General features: G+C 40.7%; 1 long non-coding RNA gene across 3 annotated transcripts in view; it reads right to left on the reverse strand.

Annotated features, from left to right (window-relative positions):
* Positions 1–15,511, reverse strand: part of LOC102480591 (uncharacterized) — a 27,340-nt gene that overhangs the window by 1,248 nt on the left and 10,581 nt on the right. For 2 of the 3 annotated variants that reach the window (XR_335678.1, XR_335677.1), the window contains exon 2: positions 1,863–1,935. This is a non-coding gene — a long non-coding RNA (uncharacterized LOC102480591). Of the gene's footprint in view, positions 1–1,862; positions 1,936–2,167; positions 2,234–15,511 lie in introns of those variants that run through there. The other variant, XR_335676.1, reaches the window with a different exon arrangement.

Here is a 15,511-nt window from a genome sequence, read left to right on the forward strand (position 1 = left end):
CACAGAGAAAGATGGGTCATGGACAACAGAATCCTCCAGCATAGAGGTAAAATATGATCCTTGATGAAGATGATCCACATGGGAAGGTTCTGGGTTCAAGTCCAAAGACTGCTTTGAGTACACTGGACATGGCCATGCCTATGATCTGGGATAACTAAGGCTGGGGGTAGATTGTAGCATTGAGATCTTGATGGGATCACTTTGTCTCTTTGTATCTTTCATTCATAGAAGAAATACATAACAGACTTTTAAAAACTCCTCCAAATAAATTGGAGGATCTGAGAGCAGAATGGACTTCCACCCAGCCTTCTGCCTGGGAGGTAAATTCTTGTTAAATGCTCCATGCTAATATATGACAATAATGGTAGCATGGAAATGATCGCAACATAGGACTGCACAGAAAGAGGTCTTCCCACTCAACCCTCACCCCCAACCACTACATGACACTCAGAAGACAACAGCATCCTGGCTAGTAATTTGAAAACTCTCTCCAAAGACTGGGCATCACAGAGCTTATGACAGCACAGGTCTATCATTCCATAAAAATGAACACAAGCACAAATCTGCAAATTTATAATAAGTTACACTATAACATTTAAAGCTGATAAACCCATACCTTGACACCTAAGTCTTTCAAGAGTGGCTCTCGGGACCAGCAGTTGGTATAATGGCTGTGTCATTGGACTCCCATGTAGTCAACGCAGTTCGCTTTCTGGACCCAGTGGCTTAAACTCACGCTGAGTGCGTGTGCGTGTGTGCCCAAGACCCCGAGAGGAGAATGGAGCAGAAGGTATTGTGGCGTGGCTATCACCCTAGGGGGGTGAATTTTCACTTTCTGTCTCTCTGTCTCTCTCTGTCTTTCTGGAGAGCGCATGCGCCCTATATAAAAAAACTCTCCAAAAAAATAAATAAATAAAAAAGGGTGGTTCTCAAATACAATGATTACACAACTAAACTTACATGAGAAGGTTCCAGTTTCATGTTTCAGAGAACCTTCATATTTCAGAGCCTCCCTGAACAGGGTAGGTACAAACACATGTGCCCAGGGTCCAGGTTGGCTGGGGCCGGGGGCATATTGCAGCACAGGGACCCTGTTGGGTGCCTGTCTCATTTTCGCTCTCTCTCTCTCTCTCTTTCTCTCTCTCTCTGTCTCTCTCTATATATTTCTCTTTCTCTCATAAAAGTGATAAATAATTTTTAAAAAATACCATTGTGGGCCAGCCAGTGGCCTAGTGGTTAGGGGAACCAGGTCTCACATGGACAACTATGCAGTTCAAATTCTGACCCCAGTATCTTGAAAACCATGCCAAGCACATTGGCTTATATGCCTCAAATCCCAACAGGATGGAGAAATGGAGAAGGGATTGCAGCATGACCACGCCCAAGTGGGGGATGCTCTCTCTTCTCTCTCTGCCTCTCTCTGTCTTTGTCTCTTACTGGTGAACATATGCACCCTTTGGCAATTTAAAAAAAATAATAATAACTGAGAACTCCGGAGAGCTTTTGCTTGTATGGGACATATCTATGAAGTCACTCCTTTCTTAATGACCTACCTGTTCAATGACCACTTCGACTTATGATCAGTTCTCCAGCATGGGACTCCCATTTCTCAGTCTGTGTCATATTCCCACAGTGAGTTAGTATTCACTACATGAAGTGTTTGCAATCATGCAAGACTACATATTTCCTTTATAAATCTGGGCTTTATTGTGCACCCATAATAGTATTCAGAATAAATAAAAATGATTACTCCAGATTTATATTATTGTGCTGTAGTCTGTCTTAGCACTTATGACTTTTGTATGGATATAATTAAATTATTCTAGTGTGGTGTCGCATGATATCTGTTGAAAAATACATACCCTGTGGCACCACGACACAATATAGGAAATCAGCCTTTTATCTTCTTCCTTATTGACCAATTTACTTAACAACCTAGACATAGGAATAGAACTCAGTCACTAAGTGAGGAATATCTGTGTACATTTATTATATTTGAAATGAAGGTAAAGAACATTTAGAATTTATTATCTCACTAACAACAATAAATTCATCATGTGCTAACATAAATAACATTTTATGAGAAATAACTACATTTTCCAAATAACAAATTAGTGAGAAGGGAACTCCTTTACATTTTGGCAAAGTTCTTTAATGTCAGACTTACTAGAAGACAGCTGGACTCTGATGCCTACTCCTGCAGTTCTTTGTGTCATACCTCATGCAGCTCCTCAGAGGCAGCCTAGAGAACACAGGAGGAGGAGAAGCTCCAACACAGGACATGGAGAAGAAGGTGCCACTGGCCACTCAATATAAGACTGAGATGGGGGAGGAGGGAGCTGAACAAAGCTTTCTTTAGTTTCATAATAATTTTCAAGTTGCTAATGTTATGATAGGCTGTGCCTATTAATTACTAAGTAGTGGCATTACCCAATGACTCCTTATTTTCAAAGAATAACCTAAAAAGTAAAGAGTAGGAAGAAGAAATAAAGCTGTATACAGATGACACCTGATGTAATAGTTATATAAGTAAACCCCCCCACCCATGTGAGACCCATGCAAAATACCCCAGGGTAAGGAAAAGAGACTGCTAGGCTAACACTTAAAGGAACAGAGTAAAATGGCAGAAATGAGGTTCAGCCAGTGGTGTATAGGTAGCACCATGGTTTGGGAGTCCGAAAGCTTCATAGGAGGCCTAGGTTCAGTTCCTGGGTCAACCAGAACATGCTAGGTGTGACCGTTCATGTCTGTGTTCCTAGCTAATTGGGAGGCTAGGGCAGGAGGGTCATGACAGGGTGAGACTTTGTCAAAGATACCTAACTTTGTCTCTTTCCTTTTCCCTCTATTCTCTCTCTCTCTATCCTTTCTCTTTCACAAAGAAAAAAATAAATAAATAAAAACATTTTTTTTAAAGTGTAAAGGGGCTGGCTTCATAGCAGTGGCTAAATGTTGTGCATAGAAAGGCCACGTGGCTGAGGATGGTTCAAACCTTGGCCTGGTGGGTTGAAAAATATGCTGAGTGCACCTAAAATCCTGATGGCATGGAGAAATGGAGGAAAAAGGATGGTGACACAACCATGTCCCATTGGGGGGGAGGGGGGTCGGGTATTTTCTCTCTCTGGAAATCCCATGTACTCACTGGCAATTTTTTAAAAAGTTTTAATTGTGGGAATGACAAGATGCATGAGCTCTGTGACAGACTACAGAAAGAAAAGAAATGTTTTTTTTATAAGTCAGAAGCAAAAAATCTTTGAGAGAAAAATATAGGATGGAAAGAAGAGCTAATGCATGGACATAAAATTCTTTTTCCCACATCAACTAGGCCACCACCATTAATCCCCCACACCTCTTGACCAGACCAACACAATCCTTTTTTTCAATCTGAAAACTTTAAGAGAGAAAATTTCTACCTTCTCAGGGATTGGACCTCAATGATACAGGTCTGGGCCATCTATGTCCTTGTCTCACAAACACGGGGAACGAAGGTAGGCAGCGGAAGAGAATAATATTGCCATTCAACGTTCTTTTAAGGCTTGCTGTACATTAGGCACAATGCCAAAGCACTTTACATGTGTCTACTTATTAAATCCTCACACCTTCTCTTACGAGGTAGGAACTATTGTGAAGACGTTTGGCCTTGGCCCAGCTTCCATGGTGCAATCGGTGTATGTCCAACTGTGAAGCTGGAAGCCACATACTGACCACAGATGGAGTCCTGAAGACATGCTATGCATATAGCCAAAATCCTGATAAGCTGGAATAAGGGCATTACAGTGTGACCAAGCCCTGTGGAGGAGCACTTTCTCTCTCTCTCTTACTCTCTCTCTCTCTCTAATGCGTGCATGTGCTCTATCATGAATTTAAAGAAAGAAATGAAAGGAAGGAAGGAAGGAAGGAAGGAAGGAAGGAAGGAAGGAAGGAAGGAAGGAAGGAGGGAAGGAGGGAAGGAGGGAAGGAGGGAAGGAGGAAGGGAGGGAGGGAGGAAGGAAGGAAGAAAGGAAGGAAAAGAGAAGAAGAAAAGTTTGGCTTCATCCTGAGGACAAGGAGAAGCCATTGAGGGGCCATTGGAAACATGGGAGCAAGACCCAGTTGCACTGCAGAGGGTCACTGAGCTCTACTACAGAGCACAGAATTGGGGACAATCCAGTTGGAACACAGAAAGACCAGACGAGCAGGTGGTTGTGCCAAGAGAGCCTCCAAGTCAGCTTTTGGGGCCTGTCCTGACAATGTCAGTTGCAAAGAGCAGCTTACTGGCCATTCAGGATCCTGAGTCATTTTCTGGTTCTTTAAAAGTCATACTGAGTGATCTGAGTCATTGATTTTTGTTTTAATTAGACTACTAAACTACTCAGCAGTATATCATAATTGTATGTATCACAAGCTCCCCTAAATTTATCTTCCATCCAGGATAGTTATTATTCTGGTATATACTATGATTAAGTCTGGAGTATGTACACATTTGTGTGTGTGTATGTGCAAAATGTGAAGTAAAGATACTAAGTCAATCATTTTATCATTAGGTAGTAAGACTTTGATATATAGTGATCTCTTTATAGTTCTTTATATTTTCTTTATTTTCTAATTTTCTATGATAAACATATATTACTTTATGTTCAGAAAATAATCAGTATACGTAGCAAATATCATATCCTCATTATATATAAATGTATATAGGTGTCTAAATGTGTGTGTGTGTGTGTGTGTGTGTGTGTGTGTGTGTAACAGTGGTGAAAAACTGTCCAAATTATTAACAGTGATAGTGAATCCAGGTGATTTTAAAATTTCCTTTTCCTTTTATGTGTTGCTCAATATTCTCTAATGAGTATGCATTACTTTTTAAAGAAAAAAATAACATGCATTTTAATTTTTAAAAAGACTGGAGCCGGGGAACTCACTTTGAATAAAGATGCTATATATTCCTAAAAACAGCAAATGTCTTAGCTATTTTCGGGCAGAGCTTCCTATATAAGGGAACCCAGGTATTCCTGTAGAGGTTAGCTTAAATAAGGGAGACTCGAATCTAACCGGAGAAAAATCCTCCTGAGCCTCCATCAGGAGAGATCAGGGCAAAATTTGCCCTCAGCCTGCTCTAACCTTTGTCCTCTTTATCTTTATTTTCCAGAACTCTGCCTTTTTTTTTTTTTTAAGGATTTTTCCATAGGGCACGTGAAGTTATTAGAGAAACAGAGAGAGACAGTGAGAGGGGAAAGTGAGAAATTATCCCCCAGGAGAATGGCCACACGACAATCCCATCTCCTACATTCTTCTCCTGGGATTTTGGGCACACATGGACATGCACCTGACATGATTTTCAAGTTGTCAGGTCCAGGACTTGAACCATGGCCATGCGGAAGTCCAGCACCTTAAACATCATACCAACTCCTGGCCCCTGCTTTTGTCACTCTCTAATAGGCATTTTCTTCTAAAAAAGAAAACAGTTTCTGGGCCAATGAGTTCTGGCTAAATGCAATAATTCTATGAGCCATGGTTTGGCTAAATGACTCAAAATGCTGATCAAATAGCACTAGAGGGGATGGCTAGAGCATTTCAAGAACCCACAAGCACATGAACAAGAACTCTGGGACATAAAAACCTTCCTTGGGGGACTGGCAGATGGCGTAATGGTTATGATGCCGGATTCCCATTTAGATGACCACAGTTTGAGTTGCAGACCTGGCAGCTTAAAACTCATGCCAGGAGCCTGTGCACACATGCCCAAAATCCCAAGAGAAGAATGGAGGAGAAGGGATTGCGGCGTGACCATCCCCCCCGGGGGATGATTTCTCGTTTTCTGTCTCTCTGTCTCTCTTTGTCTCTCTGGTAAGTGCATGGGCCCTATAGCAACAGTCTCTCTCTGAAAAAAAAATTAAAGTGGGGGGGTGGAGGACCACCAGATGGCATATGGTTACACTGCTGGACTTCCACATAGAGACCATGGTTCAAGTGCCAGACCCAGCAGTTTAAAACACTCACCAAGGGCATGTCCATGACTGCCCAAAATTCTGAGAAGAGACTGGAGGAGAAGGGACTGTGGTGTGGCCATCCTCCCAGGGGGTGATTTCTCGCTTTCTGTTTCTCTGTCTCTCTGTCTCTCTGGCAAGAACACACACCGTATTGTAGAATATCTCTCTCAAAAAAAAAAAAAAAAAAAAACCTTCCTTGAATATTGGAAACTGGGGTTGTTGTATCACCTCCTGGCAGACTGTGGGATGCAAGCTTTTATGCCAAGACGTGTTGGCTACATGAGGAGTCATTGTATACTATGAACAGAGCATAATTTATTTGAACCTCTAATAAAATTTACTTTAGTGAACTGACCTTGAGACATCATTATGCTTACTTCTACCATGCCCTTCTCACAGATTATTAAAGCTCCTGAAGATTCAGAGCTAGACAGTCTCTGTCCCTACTGTAGCTCTGAGTCCCCCTGAGAAACCATGTTACCAAAAGTCCTTGTAGTAGTAAATTGAATCATGTCAAAATACAGCAGAAAGTGAAAGATGAAATAGAAAATTCCAAATATCTAAATTTCTCTGTCACCTCTCATTGTGAAATCTTAAAGAGAATATATGCAACAAGAAGAAAACAAAGTAAAGAACCATTGGCCCAGTTGCACAGCATAGCAGTAACACAAGTGCCCTGCAAGGCTAGGATCATATGGCTGACAGCAGAGTCAGACCCCTGGGTCAGGTTGAAATATATCAAGTATACATGGGCACCCAGAATCTTGAGGAGCTGAAGGGCTGGATAAAGGGATCACAACAGGACAAGACCTCGTCAAGGGTCTCTGTCTCTCTCTCTGTCTCTCTCTCTCCCCCCCATGTGTGCTCTCTTTTCTTAAAAATATAAAATTAAAAAAGAAAAGAGAAAAATTATTGAGACCAGTAGACTGCATAGTGGTTACATCACACTCCCACATGGCCAACCATGGCTCAAGTCCTGGACTCGGTGGCTTGAAAATCACTCTGAGAGCATATGCATGCATGCCCAAGATCCTAGGAGGAAAATGAAGGACAAGGGTTTGTGGCTTGGCCATCCCCCCTGGGAGATAATTTCTCATTTTCTCTCTCACTGTATATTTTTATAGACACACACACATATATATACATACAAATGCATTTATTATTGTCTAAGGTCATGAAGAATTTTAGTGAACTCAGCTGAAATTTATAGAAGATTCCTATAGTTAAGAATTAGAGGACGAACATAAAGGAGAAAGAGATCCTTCTTAAATTTAAGACACAGTTGGTTCTATGATTGCCACCAGCTTATAACCTAGAAAAGTTTCCCGAATGAAAAAGTTCCAAAATAAAAGTTTTCAGAACTGGCTACAGCCTAGGGGAAAAATACTTGCAAATCATTTATCTGATAGAAGACTTATATCCTGAATATATAAATATTATCAAATATAAATAATAAACAGCTCAGAAAATAAGATGCAAAATAAAATATTTGTACAGATACTTCACAAAAGATGTATGGAGGGCCATTCAGTGCCATGGTGGTTAAGATGGCTGGATCCCAATGGTCAATTGTGTGGTTCAAGTCCCAGACCTGGCAGAACCATGCACAATGCTTTCTCACTCTCTCTCTCTCTCTCTCTTTATTTCTCTCTAATGAGTGTTCATGCCCTCTAGCAAATAAAACAGAAGTTAAAAAGAATATGTATGAATGTTGAATAAGAACATGAAACATACTCAACATTATTTAGTGATATTTAGGAAATGTAGATGAAAAGCACAGTTATTACTAGACACTGTTTAAGTGGCTAAAATGAAAAAGACTAACCATACCAAGGGTTGGTGAGGATGTGAAGGAACTAGAACGCTCATTCACTGCTGGCTGGAGTGCAAAATGGTATCACCACTTTGAAATATGGTTTGGCAGATTTTTTAAAAAGGTTAAACATACATCCGTCATATGATCCAGCCACTCTACCCTTTAATAGTTAGCAAAGAGAGACAAAAGCACATGTCTATACAAAACTCTTATCTCTCTTTCCTACTATACAAGATGGCAGGTGAATAAGCTGTGAAGCAGGATACTAAGGAGAAGAAACCTGAAGCCAAGAAGGCTGATGTCAATGGCAAGGTTAAAAAGGGTGACCCCAAGGCTAAAAAGCCCATGAAGGGGAAGCCCCACTGCAACCAGAACCTGGTCCTAGTCCAGGGCATCGGCAGATACTCCCAGTCTGCCATGTATTCCAGGAAGGCCATGTACAAGAGGAAATAGTCGGCCACTAAATCCAGGATTGAAAAGAAAAAGGAGAAGGTTCTTGTGACTGTCACAAAACCAGTTGGTGGAGACAAGAGTGGTGGTACCCGGGTAGTTAAACTGCACAAAATGCCTAGCTATTATCCTACTGAAGATGTGCCTCGAAAACTGTTGAGCTATGGCAAAAAAAAAAAAAAAAAAGAAACAAAACAAAAAAACACCTTCAGTCAGCATGTGAGAAAGCTGTGAGCTAGCATCACTCCTGGACCATTCTGATCATCCTCACTGAATGCCACAGAGGTAAGAGAGTGCTTTTCCTGAAGCAGCTGAGCACTGACTTGCTACTTGTAATTGGACCTCTGGTTCTCTATCGAGTTCCACTGCATAGAACACACCAGAAATTTGTCATCACCACCTCCACGAAAATTGATATTAGCAAAGTGAAAATCCCATAGCACCTTACCAATGCTTACTTCAAGAAAAAGAAACTGTGGAAGCCCAGACACCAGGAAGGTGAGTTCCTTGACACAGAGAAGGAGAAAGCAGTGCAATGTTGATCAGAAAGCTGTGGACTCGCAAATTTTACATATAAACTCTTTACATTTATAAACTCTTTACATTTATAAACTCTTTATATTTATACATACACACACACACACACACACACACACACACACACACATATATAAACTCTTTATTAGCCCCAAACTGGAAACAACCTAAATGTTCATCAGTAGGAAAATGAAATGAAGAAAACCCAGACAATGGTGTACTACCAGTAATGAAAAAGTTCACTATCTTGACTGTGTTGATTGTGTAGTGATAGTTTTATGAGTACATAGACATGCTGAAACTTATCAAATTATAAACTAGAAACTTTAAATGTGGGTAACATGTGCTATGTTAACTCCACCTAAATAAAGTGGTTAAAATTGCCTTCTAGTTCCTTTTTGGTGAAATTCCAAGACATAAACACGCTGTGCCCTATGAATAAGAACTCTCATACACGTGAAGGGTCTTCAAAACGATTATGGAACAGGTATATTAAAAAAAATAAAACTATGTACGGATTTCAAAGTGTTTGCATCAAAATAAACTCAGGCTTTAACTCCATTTTCCATAAACTTTTGGAGTCCCTTCTGGTAGCAGCTACCACACTGTGGTCCTTGCTCATCCATCTGGACTTCCCACACTTCCAACCCCACCTTCAAGTCTTCTTAGCCCTGTGTTGTATTCATGTTACAGGGACCAAGGTAGAGACCTATGAGTTTTGCCCCTTACGTAAGAAATCTCCTTTATGTTCCCCAAATGCAGATATTATAGTGAAGTATTTTAAAATGTAGACTTTGGAATAGGATTGTCTGCAACATCACCAGCTAAATTATGTTCAGTGGTAACTTCATCTCTGGGCCTTTCTTCACCTGTGAATTGGTTATACAGTCAGCCTTTCTGTCCAGGTTTCCACATCTATAAACCCAACCAAACACATATAAAAAATGTATTGTCATTGCTGACATGTACTAGGTAGTTGGGCCTATGATGAATATGTCTGTACTGAACATGTACAGAATATTTCTCATTATAACCTGAATAATTTAACAATTATTTACATTATATTAGATACTTAAGTAATCTAGAAATGATGTACAGTGTAAGGGAGGATTTGCATGGGTTATTTGTGAATACTACATCATTTTATATAAGGGACTTGACTATCTTGAGATTTTGGTATTCAAAGGGATCCTGGAACCAATGCCCCATGGATACCAAGAGATACCTGTACGAATAACACTCCTCTCACAAGGTCATCAACAATGATATCATTTGAATAGTGCTAAGAATCATCCCAAGCACCTCTTAAGCACTCAGTAAACTCTTGTCTATGGGGAAATCTTATGAAATGACATGACTGAGCATTTTTTCAAAACATAAGGCATGAAAAGGTTCCTTTTTTACTTATTTTACTGAAAAAGGATGTCATACAAATGCTGTTTAAGAATTGCTTTTAAAAGACGGGCCAGCAGGTGGTGTGGTGTTTAAGGCATTGGACTCCTACATGGCCAACTACAGTTTGAGTCCTATACCCGGAGACTTGAAAAATCATGCCAGGTGTGTGTGCATGTATACCCAAAATCCCTGAAGGAGAATAGATTGTGCCATGGTCATCTTCTCTGGGTTAATTTTTCTTTCTCCCTCTCACTGGCTCTCTCTTTCTGTCTCTCTGATAAGACATTTGCCCTGTGGCAAAACAAACAAACAAACAAAAAAAGATTGTCTATAAAAGTATTGATTATTCTACAAACCTCAATGATTCTACTCACTTTCCTGAGTAGGGTGGCTCCACCTGGAGAAATCTAAGCTCTGTCTGTCCCTCCACCCACATAGAACATAAAGCTGCCACTAACTTCACCCCAAAGTGCTGATACCATCCATCAGGCAAGTTCTCTCAGAGCATAGACTTCAACCTTTAACTCATGACTCTGTGAATGCTGCAACTCAGGAAACGCTGCCCACAGTTTCCTTTGCTGATACTCTTGGGCTTGGCTCTTCAATACCTATAGATTTTTGCCACTGCTTGCATTGTCACTAAAGGTCATGGAGGTGAGTGGAACAGGCAGAATTTCCCACAGGATCTTATCTCCGTGTAGTAGTCAAGGTTCTACAGAGAAACCAGTGTCTCATGATCCATCCTCAGCAAGATGAAGGACCATGGAGCTGACGGTGTGATACAAATGCCAGAGTTTCAGAGTCAAGGGTGCAGATTCCAAGCTATGTCTGAAGGCCTGAACATCAAGAGCACCGAGCGCAGGAGAAAATCAGAGTTCTAGCTCAAGCAGACGGGCAAAGTGAATTCAAACTTCCTCTGCCCACGCTCTCAACAAATTGGATGCGGCTACCCAAACTGGGCAGAAACATCTGCTTTACATAATCATTCTATCCATTCAAAAGCTAATCTCTCTAGAAATACCTTCACAATCACACTTAGAAATCATATTTTGCCAGTTCTCTGAATATCCAGTAATTTAGTCAAGCTGACATATAAAATAACTATCACAATCAATAATGGACCATTTCCCTAAATTTTGCCCCCACTTTCAACTCAGGACTGACCAAAGAAAATCATGAAATATGCATTCCAAGCTAATCACATAGGTTGTGCCACTTCTTTTTATTTATTTATTTCATACATTCAATCACTATACATCACTTAGCTTGTAAAGTGAATTTATCCAACATGAATACACTTCACACCAGTCCTGTTGAGGATACTATACACATTATCATCAACAAATAACCATCCATTCCTGTGTTCCATAAATGTCTTATCTTTCTATTTTTCTCCGTGATTTCTTTCCTCACACTTCCCCCTTTCTCCCAGCCTCTTCCCACACTGTCTCTAGGTTGTGCCACTTCTAGAGAGACTGTCTCCAGCTTTCTACACCCAATGAGCCCCAATCAGGGCACACCTGAAACCTTCCCATTTTCCACTGAAAATCCTTCCCACTCCTCTGCCTGCCATTGAGTCTCTGCCAAACACAATTGATGATAGTTGACTCTTTGTTATAGCAAGTTCTGAATAAATAGTCTGTTTCTAGTTTGAATGGTTTTCTTTTATTTCTACACTAGTCACTTAGATTTGGGATTGTTACTTTCAACAGATAGTACTATTTTCTTTTTCTTTTTTTTTTCTTTTGATAAATGTAGGTCCCAAACCCTTTGAGAGCACAGGAAGCCTGGGAAGAGTCAGCCAGGAACCAGTTATCAAACTTCAACATGCATTAAAACTACCTGGAAGTCTTCTGAAAATACACTTACTGAGACCCATTCCTTGAGTTTCCATTTCAGTAGAGCTGCAATGAGGAGCAAGAATTTGCATTTCTAACATTTTTCCAGATACTGCTGATGTTGCTTTCCTGGTACCTCACTTTGAAAACCACTATCCCAGTCCTTGAGCAAAACAGACCTAATCATTCCACCCCAAGGCTATTTAAAACTGAGATTAGCTTTCCACTGTAGAGCTGATGCAAGTAATTTTACTTAAATCTGCCTCTGTATCTGGGATACAGAGGGATCCTATAGGAGCAAGAGGGAAGGATGGCTTAGGTTTCTCTTAGGGTCTCTGTCACCTCAGAAGATTCATAGAAATAAGTGTATCTGAAGGAGCATGTAAGACAGGGAACAGAGGATGCTATACCAAGTCCAACAGAGACAGGGCGAAAGAGAAAAGTAGAGAGAGAAACAGAGACATAGAAAGAAGTGGAAGCCATGGGAGTGCAGGTGGCAGCATACTTATCTGTAGTGCTAGAATCCGCATGGCTGACCATGGGTTTGAATCCCAGGTAAACCTGAAAGACACAGAATGTGTACATCCAAGATACTGACCAGATTACAATGTGATGACTGTATTCATAGTTCTTCTCTCTTTCTATAAGATAAATGCACTTTTTTTGAGAGAGAGAAATTTTTGCTGTAGGGCATGTGCTCTTGCTGGAGAGAGAGACAGACACAGTGAGAGAGAAAGTGAGAAATCACCCCCTGGGGAGGAGACCTTGCTGCAGTCCCTTCTCCTCCTCCTCCCGGGATGTTGGGTCCACACACATGTGCACCTGGCCTGAGGCTTCAGCCTCTGGGTCTGGGACTCGAACCACAGTCAACTATGTGGGAGTCCAATGACATAACTTCTATGTTATCTGCTGGCCCTGGATAAATACATTTTAAAAAAAAAGGAGAATTAAAGGGGAGATTAAATCAACTCTCCCATTATCATAGCTGTACATAAGGACAGCAGTTCTCAACCCAGCAGCACACTGCAATAACCTGGGGATCTCTTAACACGTACCAAGCCTTGGGACCAATCCCAAAATCATGTTTCAGGTGCTTTGGGATGAGGCCTGGCCCATTGCCACTTATAAAATATCCCTGTAAGACTTCGTTGTGCAGCTGCAATTGAAAACCCCTGGGATAAAGAGCAGAACAAGAGGGGCACTCATCTTTCATTCCTTAGAAAGCTTGTCTCAGTGGACCTAAGTGCATAGGGTCCTGGAAATAATTTGGCCCGCCCACCCACCTACCTGGCCAGCTCAGAAGTGAACGCAATTTTTCAGACTTTTGATAATGTATGTATTAATTCATTCACTCTTGCATTCACAAAAGAATATATATTTCACAAATTTTTCATCTAAGTGCCACCAGAAAGGTTGGCTCCCCAGGCCTCTAAGATGTGTGATTTCCTCCAAAAGCAAGGGCACCACATCTAAAAACTAAAGTTCACATCAAACCCCCAAGAATTCCTGCAATCACAAAAAGCAAGGACCAAGAAGGTATGTTTTCTGCAGCATTCTTCATTCCGCCCACCCATATCCTGGGGTGGAAAATGTACAGTTACACTCTATAGATGATTATAATTAAGTAGTGCGTAGAATTCATTTTTAAAAATAGCTTCATCGACTCTTCATAGCATATTTCTGCAAGACAAGTATATGTGAAAAGCAAACGAGGATTGTTACTGTTTAGCACATTTAATTAAGTAGGTATTTCTTTTATCCTTCTGGGAATTAAACATTGAACGGTGAATAAACACGGGGAAATCTGCCCATATTAATTTCTAGTTTACTACCTTAATTCAAAAGCAGGTTGAAAACGAATGCTAAGTCTGTAATCTGGAGTCGCTATGTGTTAAGCAAAGCAACTGAAGTTTACCCTTTGTGTTCCCTACAGAAATGGCCCCAGGAAATAGCCTTTTTATGCCTCCTCTTTCAACCGTCTCATGATGGACTCCTTTTTCCTTAGCAATAAACATCTCCTTTATTTCCTTTACACTCTCTCTTTTTCTTTTAAATAGAAAGAGGGCATATATACTCACCAGAGAGAATCAATACGACAGAGAGAAAGAGAGAGAGGAGGAAAGGGAGAAATCACTCCCCAATGAACCATGGTCATGCTGCAATCTCCTCCATTCTTCATCCATTTCTCCATCCTGTTAGGATTTGGGGACACATAGGCACATGTAACCACCATGTTTTTTAAGTGACTGGGGCTGTGATTCAAACTGTGGTCAACCATGTGGGATCTGGCTCCCTTAACCAGTAGGCTCTCTTTTCTTTCTTAAAGAAACATTTTTAAACTTGCCACTGCATCTTTTGAGACTCCTGTTTAAGACCGGCAGCAAACACAACTCAAACTGGATTACTGGGGAGAGAATGCCTTAGCTCCTGCAAGTGAAAAGCTGAATCTAGAGCTCAGAAAATGTCATCAGGGACTACTATGTATTCTGAAAAGCCATGACACATTTTTGCATTGAAAAACATGTCGTGACTTTTCCAAAGACCCAATATTTTCTCTTCTTCACCTCTCAGCTCTACTTGCGAGGAGTGAAGGATCCTTGGAAGGATCATCATGGCTCCGTTTGCAGCTAGCCCTTTCCCTCACAGTCAAAGTGGCTACCTGAGGTCAACCCTACATCCTCCTAGGGTTTAGTCCAGCAGAAAATACAAGGGTACTTTGAAAAGTTCATGGGAAAATGAAATTAAAGTGTGTGTTTACTTTAGTCTATAATTTTTTTAAATTCATGCATAGTTTTTTCATAATATGTATTTTCCATAAACTATGTGGAACTCTCTCATAGAAAATCTTCATTTACCCCAACAATAAAACTAAAGCTTGAGTTTGACTCTACTATCTGATGAAATCACATGCCCATCACCACATTGATGACCGTGGCCAGGGAATGGAATGATTTGAGCTTAGACCAAGCCACATGCCTCAGCCACAGAGATTGGGACTGAGTTCTCCCAGGGGTACCTAGACTAGGGGTAGGGTAAAGGTAGTCCAGGGGCAAGAGGTGGTCCCCTAAACACGAAGTGGTGAATAGTTACTAGAAACATATGTAGCAGAGTATATGGATTTGTGTTTTTAAGCAAAATACATTCGGAGTTTTATTTCATGAAACTGAGCAGCCACTTTATAATTTCCCCACCTTAAGTCTTTACTGGCCAAATATTTGTACTTGCTAGTCTAAACTAGGGATTGGCAAACTTTTTTTTTTTTTGTAAAGGGTGAGATGATAATTGTTTTAGGATTGGCGGGGCCATATGTCCTCTGTTTGAACTATTCACGGCTGAATTTACAGTGTGGAGAAAGCAATAGACAATGTATAAATGAAAACACATGGCTGTGTTCCAATAAAACTGTATTTGTAACAATAGGTGGTGGCTTTTATAAGGGCACGCTGACCCGAAAGCTATTAAAGAAAGTTAAAAAATGCCTTGGCGGGGGTGGCGCCGCCTGCGCAGCCGCA

Source organism: Tupaia chinensis, unplaced genomic scaffold (genome assembly GCF_000334495.1).
Source record: "Tupaia chinensis unplaced genomic scaffold, TupChi_1.0 Scaffold000493_1, whole genome shotgun sequence".
In the NCBI taxonomy this organism is placed as follows: Eukaryota; Metazoa; Chordata; class Mammalia; order Scandentia; family Tupaiidae; genus Tupaia; species Tupaia belangeri.